The sequence below is a fragment of the Rosa chinensis genome, chromosome 4, assembly GCF_002994745.2.
Source record: "Rosa chinensis cultivar Old Blush chromosome 4, RchiOBHm-V2, whole genome shotgun sequence".
NCBI classification, from domain to species: domain Eukaryota; kingdom Viridiplantae; phylum Streptophyta; class Magnoliopsida; order Rosales; family Rosaceae; genus Rosa; species Rosa chinensis.
In genome coordinates, this window is record NC_037091.1 from 16418404 (window position 1) to 16442256 (window position 23853).

At 35.1% G+C, this 23853-nt stretch overlaps 1 pseudogene; it reads right to left on the reverse strand.

The window, feature by feature from the left end:
- Nucleotides 1–3583: 3583 nt before the first annotated feature.
- On the reverse strand, nucleotides 3584–10237 carry LOC112195777 (annotated as a pseudogene).
- Between the last annotated feature and the right edge of the window lie 13616 nt (nucleotides 10238–23853).

Consider the following 23853-nt stretch of genomic DNA (forward strand, 5'->3'; position numbering starts at 1 on the left):
AAGGGGTTGTAATTAAGAAACACATTCTGTCTTAAATGGGTCAAACCCAAAATAATAAAAACTCTATTCACTAAATGAATACGAGTGAAATTATGTTGGGTGACATTTATGCTCACTGTGTGCAATTTTTCCTCAACACTAGCTAGTTATTAAAATGAACTCTAATATAAATTGTTTTTCTAGTCCAATTGCATTTTTAAAATGTGTCTTCAATAGCTTATAAGGGCCTATTTTGGATTGCTTATGAGTTATAAGACGCCTAGCTAATTAACAATGCTTTCCAAATTTTAGCAAAAAAACTTCTTTCTTTTTCTTTGTTTTTAAATCAGGCAACAAATCGAAGGTTCCAAATAAAAGAAGTTAAGGAAAGCATCAAGGAATCAAAACACGAGATTGAGAAGAGATTTCTATAGGAACTAAAAAGACAAGACAAGAAAAAACATCAGCCTATTTTAGTGATGGCTGTTTCAAATGATATGTTTCAGGACAAAGCAAGTCGTCGTTGAATAATCTTTTTCTTCTTCCTATTCATCCTGCGACACAAACTGAAAATTAGTCAGTGTCTGCATATGAGATCTTTACTTGTCCATCAATTTGCAGATCATGTAAAAATGGAGGAGGCTGGAAAGCGCATGATGTAGGTTACAGCCATTGACAAATGCTTAGTTGGCATAAGCAGAACCACATGATCAATCAAATTAGGGGCATTTAATTAGTAATTTCCGAAGCGTCGTTAGGGATTAAAGTGGTGGTCGTTAAGGTAAAAAAATGAGGGAGTGATTGGTCTATTGTCACAAAACGACAAAACGTCTCTTCTTCATCTCATCGATCAAATGGAGCCCCCGTGTTCATCAACCCAGCAGGGACTTTTCCTCTGCAGAAAGCACATCCAGAGTGAAGGAAAGTGGTCGATCAAACATATATCGACGAGGTCTTCGTGAAGATCAGTCCGAAGAATGGTGTAGTGGCCTCCAGTCCGCTTGGGATTTTCTCTTTCATCACTCAAGTGCATGTATCGCCTCCAGTTCTTCCTCTTTCCTTCCAGCACCATCACCATGTTTCAAATATATGCAAATAGGGCTTAATTATTAGCTAGTGATGTTTAAAATTAAAAGTCCGAATTAATGGAAGCCAATAGCAGCAATAAATTTAAAAATCTCACTTAAAGATTAATTCTCCCCAGCTTTGTAGTTGATCAATTAATAGTTTTAGTTTCTTCAATTCTACTTGGAAGACTTTGATTTTACAACAGAAATTAGGGGAACATAGAGAGACAAATGATGATATCAGTTCGACTTGACCCAAAACGTTGTAAATTTTTGAGAGAGAGAGAGAGTAAGAAGTAAGAATAGAAGAAAAGAGATGTCAGAGTAGCTTCAGGAGGAACAAAGAACAATAATACAATCGATCGGGTTCATGATGTCGATCGTAAAGAGATTGCCGACCCGTACGGGTCCTTATTCCTAAATCCTTTCTAGAGTTTCTTTTAGTTTCCTCCAATTTGGAATCCTTTCTGGAATTCTTGAGTTTCTTTTCTGACTCTGTCACGTGAGAGGGAGCAAGTGTGGTAAACTTTTTTTAACCTTATTACTGTCCTATGTCTTTAGCGCTTGGAAATGTCCACATTGTCCCTCCATTATAACGGTCATTTGGGTTGTAAGTTGCAGCCGTTGTATTCCAAACTTCTCTTGTAAAAATGCATTATCAGTTTATCACATCAGTTTTGGCAAAACACTGCAGACTGAAGCATGTTAAAGTATGGCTTACGAAACCCCCCTAGGTAGTTGTCATGTGATATCTGAGAGAAGAGAGCACTAGACAATTCTACCAATTAATTTGGAAATACTGTAATGCACTCTTTACTCTTAGCAGATAGTTTTTTTTTTAATGTCTAAATTGCATTACAACAAAAAACTTCCAGGGTATTTAACAAGAGGCTAGGTTATCTAAGGAGTAAGGAATAGAATATTGGTACAATATCAGAAGAAATTGGCTACACCTAAAATAAGTGTGAGTGTAGTTAAAGGCTACTTTTCCAAATTGATTAGCAAGTCAAAGCTATCTATTGTGTTTTATCCTCATATATCATCTAATAAAATTATTTTTTGATTAGCTGATAGTCTGATGCACATAAAAGCATAGAACACACAAAACTAATCAGATGGCAAACAGTCAAAGACAACAGAAAATATTAGAATTAAGTTGCTGATTTGGACTGCAATGATAGCTTACCAACGGCTTATCTTAAGGGGGTAATATTTCCTTTTAGTAACTATCACCCGGAAACATGGATTCTGGCAACTTAATTTCTCTGCTCTTAAAAATGTTCCTCTTCCTATTGTAAAAATGGACCATCTCCTTCCTCACTACACTACTACAAATTTCCCCAAACCCCACTGATTTGCATTAGTTCCTATTGGGACAAAGCACACTGATAACAGTGGTTAATGTCATTAGCCACTGTGCAGCAACTAATGAGATATCAGTCCCCCCTATTGTAGGTGCTAATGGGACATTACACACCAATAACTTAACAGTGACATAACTTAAACCAAGGCAAGGCTACATCAAAATCAGTGCCAAAGCAACCATTATCAGTGTGTAATGGTGGTTTTGGAATGCCACTGATATCAGTGGTAAAATTATGAAGCTGGATTAAAAAAAATAAGGTGCCAACTGGCACCTTTTACTGTATACTGTATTTTAAAAAGTACCAAACTACACAAACTAAAAATTTACAGATAAACCCATCAAAATTTAAACATCAAGACTGTTCCTCCCCAAGGCTGCAACCCTTTGATGCTGCAACACTTCCTAAGTCCTAATGAATAACCTGCAAGATAAAATTTGTAATTAGTTCTTATTCTAACAATTATATAGAAAAGTGGTAATACATTAATGCTCATAATATTCATTAAGGTAGCAAAGAAGACAAGCATAAACCAGATGCAGATGTTTATCAACCAGACAAGGATAAACTAGATGCAGTATAGATGCACACCAAATGATAAAAGTACATCTGTTGTTCAAGTACCTCAAGTAGGAGGCTTGTGGCAGTACATAAATCTTAATCTTATACCACAGAAGTCGTCTCCTGTCAGTAGCAGCTGCAAATGCATTATAAATGAAATGGTCAGAAAAAGAACAAGTATGTCTAGTTATTTAGAATCAAGCTTTCAGGAAGAAAATGAGCTAAAAGGCAAGAGTCCTTAAATTATGGCACATAAATGTATATTTTTCCCCAACTCTTTAATCTTGATGATTTAGTATACTTTGTCCGAATCACAAAAATGACAAGTTCTTTCTGGTTAGATTGAACATAAAAGGTCATTTCTAATACCAAGACCTACCAAAAGTGCCTGACATAATCTAGTCCATTACTCTATAGGTGTTTGGTGTCAAGTTCAGTAGGAATAAAACATTGTGCGAGCTGTTTTAGCAACTTAACTTATTCTCTAGAAGTCAACTTAAATTGACTAAAATTTTAAACTTTTGTTGAAACCTAGATAGTATTTGAACCCATAATTGAATGAAATGAAGTAAACAACAGATTTATAATTTATATATATATATATATGTATACATTCTCATTATAATGAAGACTCTTGGTCTAATTAAGCTTCTGCTTTGTACTCTGCAACACCAGCAGTGGAATGAAAAGGTTAGAAAAGTAGCAGAGATTAATTAGAATAAATTTAATAGATTTAAGCAAGAAGCAAATCTTACATGACTCCTCCATCACAGAACAACCCTGAAAATTAAAGCAGGAAGAACTGGACCAAAAATTTCTTCCTGCACAAAAGAAGGTAGAAGATCATGATTATCTCTCCAAGAACAAATTTCAAGTTATTTGCCCTTCATACTATTACACCAACAAACCAAAATGAATACAAGATGGATTCAGTTTTGTATGGATGTCTCTTGCTATCCTACTAACTGAGGCACTGATAAAGATATTGATATCTATGTTCATAGTTATGACAATATGGAAATGTTCGTGTGACTATGTCAAAGGATACTTCTGAAACCTTTATATAAACAACAGAACTTGATTAAACAGTTCAGGAATTCTAATATTCATGTAACACTAAATCATTCAACAATGGACGAATTTTACATGTAGATTTTACCAAAGGTGTACCGGATCAGGATATCAAAGTAGCCAACTACCACAATCCGTTTTTGATCAGAAAACAAAATGAAGAAAAAGAAAAATGCAAGAAAACAAAAAGAGAGAATAAGTACCTTGTAGCACTCCATGTCAGCCATGACATTTGATAAGATGGTCGGACCAATAAAATTTCCATGCTCATATCCTGGGACCTGTTGTCACCGATGAAATAGTACTATACAAGTGACCAATTTTTCTCCAAATACAGAGTCAGTCGTGTATATATTACATCAAGATTAAGAGAAAGAAAACACTATATAACAAAAAGATACCACTATATTTCTCCCATCAAGCAATAGCCTAGCACCACTTTCAACACTAGATTGGATTAATTTGCATATCCGTTCCTTTGCCTGTTAGTGAATCTAGTAAAAAGTCATAACTTAAATCTCAAGTGACCCTAATTTGGTGATGGATTTGTTATCACTATTTCAACAATCATATGCTATTTGGCTAATAGTTATGTAATGAGGACAAAAAGTATACTTTCTTTTGAAAAAAAAAAATTAACATTACTACAGTCTCATATAGAATCAAAATTTTGTCATGGAATTGGTCTTAAGAGGTAAAAATTGGAACTTTCACGCACTTACTTGCTCGCTAATTATAGGGCCAATGTCAGCATCAGGTTTTGTTCCAACACTGACTCAGATATTTGCCACATTCCACTAGTTTGTTCTCCCTAGTTAACATTAATAGTTCAAATTGAATGTCAGTCATTCACATTTTTTAAGGGCCATCCATGGAAAGAAAATATATACCAACAAAATAGTAGAATACTAAGCTGAAAATAGTATGTTAGGTGAGCTGTAGAGAATTCCTTTACATTGATGTACAGAGCAAAGAACTGGATCATGTCCCAGTCTTCTTTAATAGAAAAGAATTCCTATAATCTAGAGTAATATCCATAGCCTAGAATTTCTTTTATTTTCAATTTTTTTTTAATTTCCAGAAACCAATATATAGGTAGCTTTCATACAAGACTCGGTAGAATTGGCTGGTAAAAACCTCTAAAACCCTGACTTTCAGACCAAAAACCCTCTAACATAAGTAGCTATGTTTATACTGCTAATGTTTATCAACTACCAAGCACTTCAATGGTCAACAAGAAACTTCACGTAGTTATGCTTTATAGTAGGTTTAATAGCTTTCATCCTTCAAAGAAAATGGATACACTAATGTAGAAGGCATCAACCTTCAATGAATTTCAAAAATCCAGAAAAGTGAAAGGAAAGGAAAAAAAAAAAAAAGAGAGAAGAAAAGAAAGCATAGTACCATGACTTTGAACCTCCAACAAAAACAACGGTGCTGAGTGCTATGCACCTTTGTCCTACATCACCAAAACCAGCGGCAACTAAACCATTCAAAGTGGCATCAGGACTTGCATCAGGCATCACAATTGCATGGTTCTTAGCCCCCATATTTGACTGAAGAAAGTAGTTAATCAGGTACCGTATCAGTTCAGCTTCAACTGACAGTTGAAGCTCAAAGAGCACCAGTTAGCACTTAAGGGAAGCAAGTACGTGGATTCTTAAATAGGCTAAAGGCCACTCATGATTATTATGTGTGTAGCAAAGGAAGATTACTTACAGTAGAACTTATGTGCATGACATGGGAATAACGCTCAATGTTCATGAGCTTCTCAACTTTGACAGAACCAGGTTTTGAGACCTGCAAGAAAAATTAAGCATATGATAATGGCCACTATATACTCAATAAAATAGCAGAATGAAAAGAAAAAAATTAATAAAATTTGAGAGATAATAACTGGTCAGATCCCGCACAAAAACCTACTGAGCCATTTAAGGGTTTTTTTTTTTTTTTTCTTTTGGTGAACAGTTTTTAACGGGTAGTACAGCAATATGTTGCCTTAATTCGAAAAGACACATCAGACTGAAAAATTTCTATGCAAATCAAAGGGCACTCCATCTATGGTGTATCTCTTCTCATGCTATGGTTGGCCTAAAGTCAAGAACTAACACCATCAAATGCTCAGTCTCCAATTTGATGCAAAATAGACACATGAAATTCTAATTCAGAAAATTAAAATTTAATATCATTGGAATGGAAAGTTTAGCAATTATCATACTCCTATAAAATATAATAAAGTTTGCCTCTTTTGCTGTAAGTCTAGGGAAAGGGGATACATAAAGGAAGTGGGTTTGATTTGTTATTTTATCAGCTTCAAGAACCAAAAAGAGAAACAAAATCCACAACATGCTTAACTGGAGCTCTAGAGCAAATGCCATAGTAAGAGAGAATCAAATATGCCATAGAAAAGAGGATACACTTCTCCAAAGTAACAGATCTTTGTGGAGAACTTTGTGATATGGTAATAAATATTAAATCACTATAATATTTCAAACATCAAGGCTCTCTGATATAGAATTTCTATCAACCTGAAAACAACAATTTATGCCAATTTTACAGTCTGGAGAGTAAAGTAGCAGAGAGAAAAGAGTATAAACCTTCCCGACATCATTCCTCCCCAAGTCAACAAGCATAATGTGCTCTGCGCATTGCTTTTCATCATTCAAAAGCTGATTTTCCAACATTAGATCTTCTTTAGGTGTTTTTCCTCTTCTAACAGTCCCAGCAAGAGGTCGATTGGTGATTGTTCTCTATTAACAACCAAGAAAACAACCAAAGATAATGAGAATGTTATAGAAAAACAAAAGGAAAATAAACATAGCAATATGACTAACACTATAATAACCCAGGCACCCAGCTAGTAACAATGTCACATAATAAATTAATAAGACGAAAACTCAGATGACAGAGGTTTTTGGATTTCCATGACTTACATTCTTAACACGTGTAAGAATTTCTGGACTTGAAGCAACCAGAATACAGCCTCTACCCTGATCACAGGAAGTAAGTAATCAAATAACATCAGATTGCACGGTAAACAAGAATCAACAAATAGTGGTTTACTCAAAAGGAGGCAAACCTGTAAATAAGTCATGTATGGACTCGGATTAACTATCCTTAACGATCGGTAAATTTCGAATGGGTCTGCAAATGTTCGCCTTTCAAAGCGCTGACTTAATACTATCTGAAATATATCCCCAGCTAAGATGTGTTCTTTAGATTTCAAAACTGCTTCCTTGTATTCCTCACTTGTCATGTTTGAATCCTCCAATTTAGCACCAAATAGATGTGTGTAACTTTATTGAACCTGCAGGCAGCCTCGGGCTGGAATTGACTTCTTACATCAACCTTAAGATAAAAAATAATGTGATGAAAAGTATGGAACAACAATTTTTTCCCCTGCCCTCAGGCAGCCTCAAGCCGAAAAAGGACAGTTGAAAATCATGCATTTGTAAAACACCCAAAAAATCACACACAAAAAAAAAGTGATTGTATTCTAGCACACTTTATACTCAAATCCCAACCAGCACTAACTTAATTTTCCTTCAAAATAGATTAGTTCACCGTTAACATTGAAAAGTACCTTCAAACTTTTATGAGCCAAACCTTAAATTTTTTTTTTTTTTTCTGATGACCATGGCAACCACAAAATGCTGCCATGTCCTCAGCTATGACCTCCCAACACATGCTGTGGCATAACTCTATTGCTATCCAGGCCATAGCAGTAATATTCTTTTTTTCTTTATTTTAATATATTTATTCATTCATTTATTTTATATATATATATATATATATATATATATTTCTTTTTTAACTGAAACGGTGGCTTAGTGGAAGGTAGGATAGAAGAAGAAACACTTGAAAATAGAAAGAAACAGGAAGAATTGATTACTAACGTGATAATGTCATGCACTCTAGATACCAGTGTTTCCAATCTATTCATCCCATCATTGAAGGCCTCCTCAACTGAAGAATACCGATCTAATTGCACCCAGTGAATTACATGTGCTTTCTATAGTCACAAGATTAACAAATAAAATGGTTATACTCAGAGAGCATAGCAACCAATATGTTCAAATGCAAATTTACAACTAAAAGAATGCAAGTAGCTCATTCTCCTAGTTTTATTAATGGATTAAATAATTTGTTTTACCATGGAATTCTTTTTTTCTTTAAGGAAAACCATGGACTACTTCAAAAATATTGAAAAAACAATGATCTTAAATATATGAAGAATGTATGAATAAGAGTAATTGCGAAGGAAGAAGCTCTTTTTAACGAGCAGATATGTTATACTGACTTGCATTTAAATTTAGGTATGGTATCAAATTATTCATTCTTCATCTCACTATGTTTCAGTGAGTAAATTGGACAAAGGTATTGAACTCTGGCATGAAAATCCAAGTACACAGAAATCAAGGCAGCTAGTGCCACTAAATAAAATTTACCTATAGTGACAAGAAATAAAAAGTTATCAACTATAAATTAGAGTCAAAACTTGTACATAAAGAAAAATAATCGGTCATAGATCAAAGTACCTTCTCCACATGATCAAACACTATCACACTATCATACAGGCCAAGATGAAGATCAGGAAGATTTCTGTCATCTGGTGGTGCACCACTGAATGGCAGCTTTTTCTTCTCCACATAACGCACTGTATCATAGGAGAAGTAACCAACCCATCCACCTGATCAAAGATTTAACACCAATTAGTCATTTCAAAAGCTAGACAACGCAAAAAATTGACTTCTGTAAGAATCCATAACGTCAAATAATATATAGAATTTCTGTCAACAAAAAAGTACATGCAAAACAGACTGACCAGAACTTGTATCTGCATAATTTAGAACTTAGACACAAACTAAGAGGAAACAAACAAACAAAAATATGTGTTCTTCGGGAAGAAATTCATCACCACGTGACAAGTATCTAACACCACAAGAGGGGTGGTGATATTAAGATATGAACACTATGAGTAAAATTCAAGTTTGTTATCCATGCACTTCTCTTACCACAAAATGCTTCTGGCATCTCATCAAGACGTTGCGGCATCCATCCCTCCGTGATTCTCTGAGGAACAGTCATTGGATCCTCCACAATCTCCTCTGTCCTACGCCCTTCTCTATGGTCCATAACTGTAACCATGTTCTCTTTTGCTACGATCTCAATAGTTGGTTGCGCTCCAATAATACTGTACCGCCCCTAACAAATATTCACAGAAAATTAAACATATGATCCAGTACTGTATAAAATGAGAGTCAGGTGACATCAAAAACAAACACAAATGTGCAAAAAGACTGAAGAATCTTACAACATTGGAGTCCTTGAAACCCGGATCAACTGCCTCAAAAAGAAAACTCGGAGCGTCTCTATCATCCTCCTTAACCAGACACCGGTAAGCAAGCACAGGAGTTAAGTGATCCGAAAATATACTTCGGTATAAAGGAATTAAATTCCCATTTTTCGAAGCCTCGAAAAACCTCTCTGACTGCTCAGCCGTAGCAGCATTCCAATCAAACCTCACATTAGAATACTTTAAACATATTTCCAGTGCTATAACCAAATTTTTCACAAAAGAACTCCATACATCATTTTTCTTCAATTTTGAATTCTGAACTGAGCTCACTACTCAGCTCATGGCAGTAAAATGTACATTTCTAATGTAAATCGAAACACGAACATCAACGGAGTCCAGAAATTGAAGAGAGCATTGTACCTACTGAAAGAGACGAAATAGCGGAGCATCTGAGTGAACGGACACGCGCGGTGGAGCGAAGCAGAGGTAGAGAGCTGCGGACTCGGCCGTTGAAATTGACGGTGACGGTGGACGGCAATGCGAGAGTTGACGTCAGCTGACGGGAGCTGACGGCGGCTAGGGTTTCCATGGTGGAGCGGAGGAGGAGGAAGCAGCAGGACTAATTTGAACTTTCAACAGACCGGCCGGGGGGGTGGTGTTAACTTGTCTCTGCGGTCCTGCTCTGAGAAAGAAGAGACAGATTTTTGTGGGCCTTTTATTTGGGCCCCATGTTGTGGACTGAGATCTCCTGAAAAATATGATAAAAATAAAAAAGGAAAAATATCCTGAAAAACGTGGAAACAATATGATGATTTCCTCAAAGAACAACACCCAATGATCTTCTGATAAACTCAACTATAGAAAAGTATCCTGAATTGTTCAAACAAAAAGAAAAATATCCAGAAGAACATGGAAACAATATGATGATTTGCTCAAAGAAGTTGCCCAGTTTTATACATAGATCTTATACTTCTTTTGACACTCAACAAAATGAAAATAGAACTTATAATTATTTTGATACTGTTTGCTCAAAAATTGTCTCAACCACGTGTCACTTGGTTGAAGGTTTTTTGGTTTACACGTGTTCTTTTGGCTTAGTGACATGTGCACGGTCGTGCCAACTCGAGGCTAGGCGAGCTTTTGTTATGGTTCTTGATCTTGCATTAATCTGACTTCTAATTAACTGATATATTGTGGACCGAAGAATATATATAATTGATCTCAACCGCGGGGTTATCTCTATCTTGGATACAAAATTTTAACACGGATCGGCCTTAGTAGCTGGAATCTTTGTGATGTGGGTGATTGATGTGAAAGTATTTATGACAATAATTTTTATGATTTCCTTAATTTTTGCATACAATAAAGCATAATTAAATGGGAGGAAGTAAATAGCAGAAAAGTGGATGCAGGTAAAGAAATTGCAGGAACGTAAAGTGCATAAAATATAGTGCATGATAATAACAAGCAAGAAGATAAATTGTAGGTATATAAAGTGCAGGAAAGATAGATAAATACCGGTAAAGAAAAACGGTAAGATAGAACAAGTAAAGCCTGATAATTATGTTGAAATGTTGACAAGTTATTGAGATAAAATGTATAATCACGTTGAGCGTTTGGTCGAGCACATCTAGCAAAGATGTCTATGGTCTTTTTTATAGTGAAAGATAAAACTACTGAATAAATAAAATATACAATCTCGGCTGTAACTGTCGAGACCGTATTGATCGATTATAAGAATTCAAAGTTGAGAACCAAAATACAGTTACGTGCATTTGAATAGAGTAACAACTAACTTGGGAATTGAAACTCATAAACATGCATTCTTGGCTATAACTATCGAGACTGTATTGACTACAAGAATTCAAACTTGAGAACCAAAGCACGAATAAAACTCATAACCTTGCATTCTTTGTAGTAACTGTTGAGACCGTATATGACTACAAGAATTGAAATTTGAGAATCAAAGCACAGTTACATGCATTTGAATGGAGTAACAGCTAACTTGGGAATTAAAACTCATAACCGCGTATTCTTGGCAGTAACTATCGAGACCGTATATGACTACAAGAATTGAAACTTGAGAACCAAAGTACGGTTACATGAATTTGAATGGAGTAACAGCTAACTTGGGAATCAAAACTCATAACCGCGCATTTTTGGCAATAACTGTCGTGACCTTATATTACTATAAGAATCGAAACCTGAGAACCAAAGCACGGTTACATGCATTTGAATGGAGTAACGGCTAACTTGGGAATTAAAACTCATAACCGCGCATTCTTGACAGTAAATGTCGAGACCGTATATGACCATAAGAATTGAAACTTGAGAACCAAAGCACGCGCAGTTACATGCATTTGAATGGAGTAATGGCTAACTTGGGAATTAAAATTCATAACCGCGTATTTTTGGCAGTAACTGTCGAGACCGTATATGACTAAAAGAATTGAAATTTGAGAACCAAACCACGATTACATGCATTTGAATGGAGTAACAGCTAACTTGGGAATCAAAACTCATAAATGTGCATTGTTGGCTGTAACTGTCGAGACCGTATATGACTACAAGAATTGAAACTTGAGATGTTTGCAAGTGAAATAATTGTCTCTTCAACACAGCCGCATCTCTTTTCGGAACCAAAGCACGGTTACATGCATTTGAATGGAGTAACAGCTAACTTGGGAACCAAAACTCAAAACCATGCATTCTTGCCTGTAACTGTCGAGATTGTATTGACTATAAGAATTCAAACTTGAGAACCAAAATGGTTATATGCATTTGAACAAAGTAATGACTAACTTGGGAATTAAAATTCATAACCATGCATTCAAGCTAATTATCCCAACTTTTATTCTCTGTGACTTTGAATTCCATAAATTTTCTTTGACTCCTGCAATTAATGGATTTTGTAAACTTGATGAACACTTAAGACTTGTTTGGTTGACGGAAGGAATATTAATTCCATTGTCTTTTCCATGGGGATGGGTAAAATTCCTGTCAGGTTTCATTTCCTATATTTTGTAAAGCAGAGAAAGCATTCATAAAAGACCATTTGATTTCCCTTCCGGTGTTTGATTGGTGCAGTAAAGGAAAGGCAAAAATACATCTATGTTTCAATAATACCCTTATATTTTAAAATAAAAATAAGGATTAAATATTGTTTACTCCCTATACTTATAGGGTTTCATCGTTTCAGTCTCTGACCTTCGAATTTCACCTAAAAAGTCCTTGAACTCTCAATTTCCTCCCAATTAGTCCCTGTCGTTAAAATTTTATGTTAAAGTTGCCGAAAATGTCTATTATGCCCTCACTTACTTTATTTTTTTAAATTTATTTTTTCTCTCTCTTTTATTTCTTTTTTTCATTTCACCTCTAAAAGGTCTGTGGATTGGAACCATCTTGATGAGGAGATGAACAGAAGGAGGCAAGAGAGTCGGAAGAAGAAGAAGAGGTAAAAAGAAAAAAAAAAGAGGAAGACAATTTATTTTTTTTTAAGTAAATGAGGGTATAATAGACGTTTTAGGGAAAGATAACGGAGTTTTTGACGGATGCTTGACGGCAGTGACCAATTGGGAGGAAATTGGGAGTTCAGGGACTTTTTAGGTGAAATTCGAATGTCAGGGACTGAAACGATGAAACCCTATAAGTATAGGGAGTAAGCAGTATTTAACCCTAAAAATAACATCATGAAAATTTAAAAGTACACCAATTTTGACAATAGCACATTTGAGCAGGAATATTGTAGTTTAAAATTTTCATAATAAATGCTGGGAAAGGAGAAGGAAAAATCAATCCCATGGAGTCTAAAAGGAATGATCTTTCCCCCCTATTTTCCCTTCTGTCAAGAAAATACTTCCAAAGTTTGCACCTGCCAAACAAAGGAAATGAATGACTTTCCTTTCCTGATTCCTCATATCCGTGAACCAACCATGGTCTTAGGTTTGGCAGGTTAGTCAAACTTCAATCTAGGTTTACCGGTCGACCTTGGCCTAATTTGGTAACAGCCACAACCTAAGCTATGCAATCTCGCGGTTGCGGTGTCAGTCAACTTCATCCATTATTATTATGGTCATTTGACCAAGGTTCTAACAATTTCATTCATTACCCCGCGGTGCCGGTCAATTTCATTCAACAGCCCAAACTATTATTGCGGTCCCAACCAATTTTATCTATAGCAAATTACCACAAACTACAAACTCAGCCCAACTTTTCCCGTGCGCATACCCTGTTTTGAGGAAATTCATGCGGTATATCAAATTACCCATGCACAAGGCACAAACCCATGCGGCCTTAATTTTGTTTATTTTCAAGATTTTTTGTTAAATGATATTTTATTAAAATACCCTTCACTTAGACCTAGATATGTTTTTCGTTTAGTTCAGTTTGGTAGATCTGGTTTCCTCTTCGTTCGAAACAAGCTCTGATTCTCTTTGTTTTTGAATTGAATCAATTCTATCTTCATGGATAATCAACCCCATACTTTTTTCTATTTATGCTCACGTCTTTGCTATATAAATAATATTTTTTTGAGGTTGTGAAATATACAAAGAAATAGAGAACTATTACATTTCATCTTGACTTTTCTAATAAACTACTCATTTATATAATAACATCCCAAAATTTATTTACACATTTTATAGAATGAAACTTAAACAATATATATTTTTTTATGGCTTTGCTGCTTCCCCATATAAGTTGCTTTAAATTCCAGGTCTTCTCATGATGAAGAAGTTTCTCCAACAAAATTTTCTCATGTGCTTGAGGCTTTCTTTGATTTCCTTTCCAATTTTATAGCACATTTTCTACCTAAACTCTTCTATCCTTGACTTCTTGGTTATCTGCAACTTGTTGTATATAGTTTAGGATATATACACTCCACAATCAAACTAGAAAATGCATAAAGAAATTTAAGTGAAGGTATGCATTTAGTTAAAGCTACTGACATTGAGTAAGGTAGGTATAATGAAATCTTACAGAAAACATTGCTGCAAGCATATTCCATGTAGTAGCAAATACACATTCTGTCATCTTCTTCCATTACAACAGCCTTCCTCTTTGCCACTGTGATTTATCTGTGTATATGATATGCGAATATATGAGTATTGCTAAAAACTAAGAATATTGACCTTTAATAGAACATCTTTATGAATACATATTAACCTTCACTAGCTTACTTAGTAGCTTACACATGAAATTCATGTGTTATGTATTTACACAATCATGCGGTATTGCGGTATAAAGAACACAACTATAAGGGAATCATATAATGTATCCCACATTCTCAAGCTATTGAAACACACCTCAATGGGGTACTAACCCTCAATAGGGTATTGACCAAAGGAGCTCTAATATTGACCAAAGAAACTAGGATATTAAGTGTCATATGTTGCATAAAAATTTGAACTCTTCCATTTCATGTAGGAAAAGAAAGGTACTGATCCTCAATACTACATTGCACATATGACACAATTTAATGCTAATGACCTTCAAAACTCAGGTTTTACTCAAGCCATATAGGCTACAGCTACTCAATCCTCACTAGCTTTAATTGCAATTGAAATTTTAATGATACTGACCATCAAAACTCATATTTTACTCTAGTTAAACATGCAACTGCTACTCAGTCCTCACTAGCTTTAACTGCAATTGAAATTTTAATGCTACTGACCCTCAAACTCAGGTTTTACTCAAGCCAAACATGCTACTTCTACTCAATCCTCACCAACTTTAATTGCAGTTAAAATTTTAATGCTATTGACCCTCACAACTCAGGTTTTACTCGAGCCAAACATGCTACTGCTCCTCAATCCTCACTAGCTTTAGTTGCAATTGAAATTTTAATGATACTGATCATCAAAACTCGGATTTTACTCTAGCCAACATGCTACTGCTACTCAATCCTTACTAGCTTTAGTTGCAGTTGAAATTTTAATGCTATTGACCCCACAACTCAGGTTTTACTCAAGCCAAACATGCTAGTTGCTACTGCTATTCAATGCTCACTAGCTTTAACTACAATTGAAATTTTAATGCTACTGACCCTCACAACTCAGGTTTCACTGAAGTCAAACATGCTATTGCTACTCACTGCTCACTAGCTTTAACTGCAATTAAAATTTTAATGTTACTGACCCTCACAACTCAGTTTTTACTCAAGCCAAAACAGGCTACCGCTACTAAACTCTCACTAGCTTTAACTAAAATTGAAATTTCTCATCATTTCTAAATAGTTTCATGCATTTTCTCGTCCTAACCCTAACTCACTCTACTGTATCAGAAAGTTCCTAATCAAATCTCAAAATTAGTAGCCTACTATCCTATATATAGCCACATAAATTCGTTATTCACTTACTTCGGATTTCTCAATAACCAAACCAAACCAAACAATCAATATATCATGAATCAAAGATTATACCTACTGACCCTTAGTGACTAGAAATTTCTTTTGCTACTGACCTTCAAGGCCTACGCCGGAGCCTAGTTTTGTTGCTTCGTCGGAGCCTCATTTTGTTGCTTCGACGCCGGAGGCTCACCTTGTTGTTTGGCCTCCGGAGGCTCGATTTGTTACTTCTCCACCGGAGCCTCGATTTGTTGCTTCGCTGCCGGAGCCTCGATTTGTTGCTTCGTCACCGGAGCTTTGAATTGTTGCTTAGCTGCCAAAATGGAAGAGAGGTTTTGATTTTGGGGAGAAATGGATTTGAAAGAGATATGAGAGAGAAACAGCTAATGTATCATGATATAGAGTGAGTGGCAATTTTTGTAATTTCATAAAAGTTTAACTGTCCTTTCTGTCTTTTACGTATAGAATCGTTATTGTAACTAGCTTTAATTGACCGCACGGAGACCGTGTCTGTGGCTCTTGCGCATGGGAAAGAAATGTAAGAATTCTTAGTTAACGTTCATTACCCCTTTTATCTATTATACTGCTATCCATTCGACGTGCGACACATAATCTGGGATATATGACTACATTGGTGACTAACTTCAATCCTTATACTGTGGTTATTTAACCACATTTTCTACAATTTCATTCATTGGGCTATGGCATTTGACTGCAGTGATTCTTTATTTTGGCGGTAATTCAATCACGGTCATTCATTATGCCGCAGCCATTCAACTGCGGTCTCACATGCCATTCATCGAATTCAGGTAAATAGCTATGATATGGGTCACGTAAACAAAAATGCTTTGTGGGCTCACCCCACCTATCTATCGCGTGGGCGTTGCCAAATTTATATTCAAACAGTTACTCAAGACACATTGAAAGGGGTATAAATGTATGACACAAGCAAGCGCCACTATTGATAGGAGCATTTTAATGCGACATTTTAACTGTTATTTCCCTATATTTTCTGCGTTATTTCCTTAATAAAACTCTGTTTAGGAAAGTTTCCATTCTTCGAATGGGAAAGTTCCTAATTGTAGAAAGTTTCCGTTTTGTAGTTTCTATTTTCCATTTTTAGAAAGTTTCCATTTTAGTTTAAGAAAGTTTCCATTTCTTATTTTAGAAAGCTTCTATTTTCAGGTTTTTGGAATAAATAAGCAGAATTGAGTTCATAAATGGAACGAGAAGTTTCATGAAGATGACATGGCAAGGAGAGAATCAAGGAAGAGTTTTTTAAAAAAAAAAAGGAAAATGTATTTTCCTTGGGGATTAAATTTGCCGTGTAATACTTAAGGAAAAACAAGGTGACAACGTGAGAATTGAAGATGATTGATTGAGGATTTCAAGGAGAGATTTTCTTGGGAGACTTTTATGGAAAGAAATATTGTTGGAGGAGTAAATTGGTGTGATTGCCAACATGAAAATCAGAAATAATCAAGGAGATGACGCAAAGAGAGATTCAAGGGAGATATTTATGGAAGGAAAATATGTGTGCACCAAGGAAAAGCTCAAAAGGCGTCCAGATTCATCCCTAAATTCCCTAAAGGAATGTTAGCCGAAATTCATGAAGAAAATCAGAATAATTTCAAGGAAATTCGGCAATTAAATATTAGGGAGGTATTTTAGAGAATTTTGATTGGTTGGAACACATCACAAGGCTTACTTGGCATTCTATGATTGGTTGGACCACATCACAAGCTTACTTGGCGAATTATCATTGGTTGAAGCTATGTGGAAAATTCGGATTGCTTTGTGAACCCTAGCCATGCTCCTATATATACCCACCTCTTTGACGTTGAGAAGGGGTCCTCTCCCCCACACAATTTACACTTTAGAAAAAATTCAGAAAAGTTCTTAGCATAGCCGTGAGTTTCTCCATCCTCTAGTCATCTCCACGAGTTCAAGCAAGGCCAAGGGAGAAGAAGCATAGCCGTGAGCATCCATCATCCATCTCCAACCTTGAAGCTTGCTTTCGAGATTCAAGAGACCACCACATCAATCGTTCATCACCATCTCCATCTCACGGTGTAATCCGATTCTCCTTTGTAACCTTTGCTTTGAATTTCGTTGGTTATGAACTAGTTGACATATGTGTTTGAACAAATATTAATTTCTGGAATTTTTATGATTAATTGAGATATTTCAGATTTATATTATTGTGATTCGAGAGTTGCGTATGTGGGTTTGTTTAATTAAATTTGCGTTATAGATAACTTTTGTATTTTAATCTTATGTGGTTGCAAACACTTAGGGTTTTGATATGAATGGTGCTAGGTTTAAGAGCATGAAATCGACTTTTCATTTTGTGTAAACTTGAATCAAAGTAGTAAAGGTTTTGTACAAAGATCGAATTTAATTAAAGAGAATTGCAATTAGGTGGACTTTTCCATACTAAGTTGTACACTTGAGTTGATAGCCTTTCTCTATGTGTAATGCGTTAAACATGACATGATTGACTAGCTTTCTAGGGTTTGATTGCATGTTTGATAGGATTAATCTAGGTGCTTTCGCTTAGGTTAATTAGCATTGAAAAGTAAAAAATGGGAATTCATTTGCTTTCGAATGTTTCACATGATCAACTCCTTTCTCATGACTTAGATGAACAATATTAGGGTTTGAGTCAATTTTAATCATATGTTTCGATTTTGATCTTTGTTCTCTCATTCCATTCGTATTTTTATGTTTTGGCATTTTAATTGTTTTGTTAACTTAGTTTTATTTTCGAAAAACCAAAAACAAAATCCCCCTTTTCGTGTACAATGTTTATAGTTGTGAATATCTTTGTGAATATTATACTTTGTTTTAATTTTAATTGTTTGTTTGTCCTACATTGACAGGTGTACCCTCAATCCCCGGAATAGAACGATCCCTACTTACTTATACTACTAACGATATTTTCAGGGTTAAATTATGCGCTTGCTAAGGGCGCATCAATTTTTGGCGCCGTTGCCGGGGACTGAAAAATCACTTGTTTTTGTTTATAATTGTTGTATATAAATTGTGTGAAACTTAGTTTAAAATTAACTAGGTTGTTTTTTATATTGTTGAATATGAATTTTAATTGTAAGTTGTAAATTGAATGGAATAGGTGAAGTCTCTTTTGTTAATATTGGCCTAAACCCCTTATTGGTGCCTAGTTCAAGTCCCTTAAGGTTGAGGGCGGCCTTTATTAACACTTGTTGAACTGTCTTCACACTTAGGATCTTTTTCATCTTAGTAAGTATAGCCTATGTGGAATGGTGTCTAGGAAGGGGACAACGTTCATGACGGGTTTTTGAATCCAGAAGTGCTTACAAATGGGCCTAAACCACTATGTGGGAGTAGCTCATGCCAAAATGGATTTTTCCTCTCGTGTTCGTCCTCCCCCACCTGGCCATTTCAGTAAGGTTGCCCAAAGGATGTAAGTGGGACATTGTGTCTAGACGACTATACTTGGGCCGCATGTCCAACTTGATTTACCGCTTGGAATTAGATTTGATATCAATAATATTTATGACAAAAGAAAATGTAACAAAATGTTGTGATACACTAAGGGAAAAAAAAACATTTGTGTAAATATTTTTCATGTTTTTTTTTACTCACTTGTGTACCTAACTTGTGTCTTGTGTACAATGTACTTGTTAATTATATTTGTAGTTTGTAATTCTTTGTTACTTGTTTATATTTTTTTGTATTTCTTTGTTAATTATAGTTACTAACTTTATTTAATGGAGGTACTGTCTGGCTGAAAGACGTTAAACTCAAGCGCTGCTTGGGAGGCAACCCAATTCAGAAGTAGCTGTGGAGGAGAGCCTTCAACGCAGATTTGTTTTTTTTTTCTTCCCTACTTCTTTACTTTGTAACTTTTGTTTTTCTTTGAACTTTATTTTCGTAAATTCCATCTCTATATGCTTAAGTGTTTCATTGCATGCTTTTAATTGATTACATTGAGGACAATGCAATATTTAAGTGTGGGGGAAGGGATTTATACTTTTGTTTTGAGTCATATATATTGAAAAATACAAAAAAATTGAAAAATGTCAAAAATTTAAAAATTTTCGTTGCTTTTATTTTTATTTTTGAGTCTTAGGATGCCCTTTCAACTGTCTAGGATGATTCTATATCTCTGAAATCATGATTAAAAGAGGATCACAAAATTGAGATGATTTCTAAAATGGTATTCTTTGGTTAATTGAGATATATGAAAAATGTATGCATGTGTAGTGGATATGGATTTCGTGACTTTGGTACAGAATATGAGCATGTTAAGATGAGTTTTGATTCATAAAAGCCCATGTGAGATATTGAGCCCATGTCCCTTTTTCTTGGAGTGATAAATGAAAAATATATTCTTATTTTCTTGGCGATGTTTTGATGATCTCATTATTTTTTCATTTGATTGATTACTTGCCATAGATTAAGTTTGATGGACTAGAGAATGCTAGAATTCACTCTTGTACTTGTTGAGATGTTTGTCAATATATGGCCCTGATTTTGGAAAGGATAGAGGCACCCTAGGAATTATCACCATTGCCAAATAAGCCTGTGTCCCCATTTGTGCCCGTCGTGGGACTCCCCTAGATAAACCCCTTTGAGCCTACATTAAGCCTTTTCTTTCATCACCCTTAAAATCCTTAACCCTGAACCTTAGTATAGCTACACTCCTTACCCTTTGTTCTAAGAACTTAGTGGAGCTATCTTTTGGGACTTTACTTAAGGATTTGGCATTGAGAATGAAGATTGAGAAGAGGTGAAAGTTCAAGTGTGGGGGTAGACTTGACCATGAAAAGAAAAATATATGTGAAAGCCGTGAAGAAAAAAATGAAAAGAAAAAATTTTTTACACGGCTAGAAAAAAAAAATGTTTATGGATTTTAGTCCCCCATACTTGGTGAGTTTGGAGTTTGTTTTAAATTGAAGGCCCATTACAGAAAAATTTGGTCTTTGTCCAGTTCACTAGAGTTCAAAGGAAGTTTAGAATGAAGTTTGGGTCCAACATCAAGACATTAGGTCCTTTTGGTTAGCCTCTATGGGTGTGACGTTTTGCTTGGTGAATTTCTAGAAGTATCTACATCAGCATGAGCTCTACTAGGTTTTTAGGACACTTTGTTAAAATCCTTACCTTTCATTTCTTAAAACCTTGAGCCTTGGCCCCATTACAACCCTTAATAAGACCTTTTTAATCCTTAAGATGGGACAGCCTTTGATGTGGAGATGAGTTACAAGAGTTGAACCTATGGCTTGGGTCCATCTGTGCAAGTAGTTGATATCTTTCATGAGATCTTTTGAAAAAAAAATTATTATATTCACAAAGTGCTTTTCGTTTCTTATATATGTGAGCTATTTGATTGCCTCAAAATATTTTCTCTCACATATAATTGAGTGATTATAAGCTTTTAAGCATTGCCTTGAATTCTGAGAGAAGAAAGAGTGGATATACCTTGTGAGGATATGAATCATACTTGTCTGAAACATGCTTAACAGAACCCACCACCATTGTTACAACCAAGTCCTACATGTGTATATGTAAATTATGTGTTTTAATTAACTCTCGAATGCTTAAACATTGATTCTTGGTTGAGTGCTAATCTTGATGTTGTGAAAGTAAGAGATTTCTGAGACAAAATGTTGAAAGGCAATAGAGTCCTTGTATGTCGTAACGTTTTTGTATTTTGTTTCTTTAAGTTTTCGTTGAGTCTAAGTTTGTGTCTTTGTTTTGATTTTGCTAAGGGACTAGCAAAAGCTAAGTGTGGGGGAATTTGATAGGAGCATTTTAATGCGACATTTTAACTGTTATTTCCCTATATTTTCTGCGTTATTTCCTTAATAAAACTCTGTTTAGGAAAGTTTCCATTCTTCGAATGGGAAAGTTCCTAATTGTAGAAAGTTTCCGTTTTGTAGTTTCTATTTTCCATTTTTAGAAAGTTTCCATTTTAGTTTAAGAAAGTTTCCATTTCTTATTTTAGAAAGCTTCTATTTTCAGGTTTTTGGAATAAATAAGCAGAATTGAGTTCATAAATGGAACGAGAAGTTTCATGAAGATGACATGGCAAGGAGAGAATCAAGGAAGAGTTTTTAAAAAAAAAAAAGGAAAATGTATTTTCCTTGGGGATTAAATTTGCCGTGTAATACTTAAGGAAAAACAAGGTGACAACGTGAGAATTGAAGATGATTGATTGAGGATTTCAAGGAGAGATTTTCTTGGGAGACTTTTATGGAAAGAAATATTGTTGGAGGAGTAAATTGGTGTGATTGCCAACATGAAAATCAGAAATAATCAAGGAGATGACGCAAAGAGAGATTCAAGGGAGATATTTATGGAAGGAAAATATGTGTGCACCAAGGAAAAGCTCAAAAGGCGTCCAGATTCATCCCTAAATTCCCTAAAGGAATGTTAGCCGAAATTCATGAAGAAAATCAGAATAATTTCAAGGAAATTCGGCAATTAAATATTAGGGAGGTATTTTAGAGAATTTTGATTGGTTGGAACACATCACAAGGCTTACTTGGCATTCTATGATTGGTTGGACCACATCACAAGCTTACTTGGCGAATTATCATTGGTTGAAGCTATGTGGAAAATTCGGATTGCTTTGTGAACCCTAGCCATGCTCCTATATATACCCACCTCTTTGACGTTGAGAAGGGGTCCTCTCCCCCACACAATTTACACTTTAGAAAAAATTCAGAAAAGTTCTTAGCATAGCTGTGAGTTTCTCCATCCTCTAGTCATCTCCACGAGTTCAAGCAAGGCCAAGGGAGAAGAAGCATAGCCGTGAGCATCCATCATCCATCTCCAACCTTGAAGCTTGCTTTCGAGATTCAAGAGACCACCACATCAATCGTTCATCACCATCTCCATCTCACGGTGTAATCCGATTCTCCTTTGTAACCTTTGCTTTGAATTTCGTTGGTTATGAACTAGTTGACATATGTGTTTGAACAAATATTAATTTCTGGAATTTTTATGATTAATTGAGATATTTCAGATTTATATTATTGTGATTCGAGAGTTGCGTATGTGGGTTTGTTTAATTAAATTTGCGTTATAGATAACTTTTGTATTTTAATCTTATGTGGTTGCAAACACTTAGGGTTTTGATATGAATGGTGCTAGGTTTAAGAGCATGAAATCGACTTTTCATTTTGTGTAAACTTGAATCAAAGTAGTAAAGGTTTTGTACAAAGATCGAATTTAATTAAAGAGAATTGCAATTAGGTGGACTTTTCCATACTAAGTTGTACACTTGAGTTGATAGCCTTTCTCTATGTGTAATGCGTTAAACATGACATGATTGACTAGCTTTCTAGGGTTTGATTGCATGTTTGATAGGATTAATCTAGGTGCTTTCGCTTAGGTTAATTAGCATTGAAAAGTAAAAAATGGGAATTCATTTGCTTTCGAATGTTTCACATGATCAACTCCTTTCTCATGACTTAGATGAACAATATTAGGGTTTGAGTCAATTTTAATCATATGTTTCGATTTTGATCTTTGTTCTCTCATTCCATTCGTATTTTTATGTTTTGGCATTTTAATTGTTTTGTTAACTTAGTTTTATTTTCGAAAAACCAAAAACAAAATCCCCCCTTTTCGTGTACAATGTTTATAGTTGTGAATATCTTTGTGAATATTATACTTTGTTTTAATTTTAATTGTTTGTTTGTCCTACATTGACAGGTGTACCCTCAATCCCCGGAATAGAACGATCCCTACTTACTTATACTACTAACGATATTTTCAGGGTTAAATTATGCGCTTGCTAAGGGCGCATCAACTATAGTATATAAGACATTCTTAACAACTAAAGTAACAAGTTTCTATGTTAGTTGTGCTCGCATGTAATCTTTAATGCTCATGAGTATTCTATGTGTAACCTAGCTGGCTGGCTTTATACAAACACTCATGGTACCAGCCTATTTGGACCCATTGTTTTAACCCAATTTTTTTTTTAAAATAAAAGCTAGTGCGGCTGCCCTCAAGCCTTGATTAATGAAACTGCCGAATACAAAGGGGAAACATTGAGCCTAAACCCCTTATTACAATAAACATCTAGATTATGTCCCGAAATAATATCAAGAATCTCTACAAAATACATGTATTCAAACAAGCACCAACTAGCAAATAATCAGATTACACAAAACG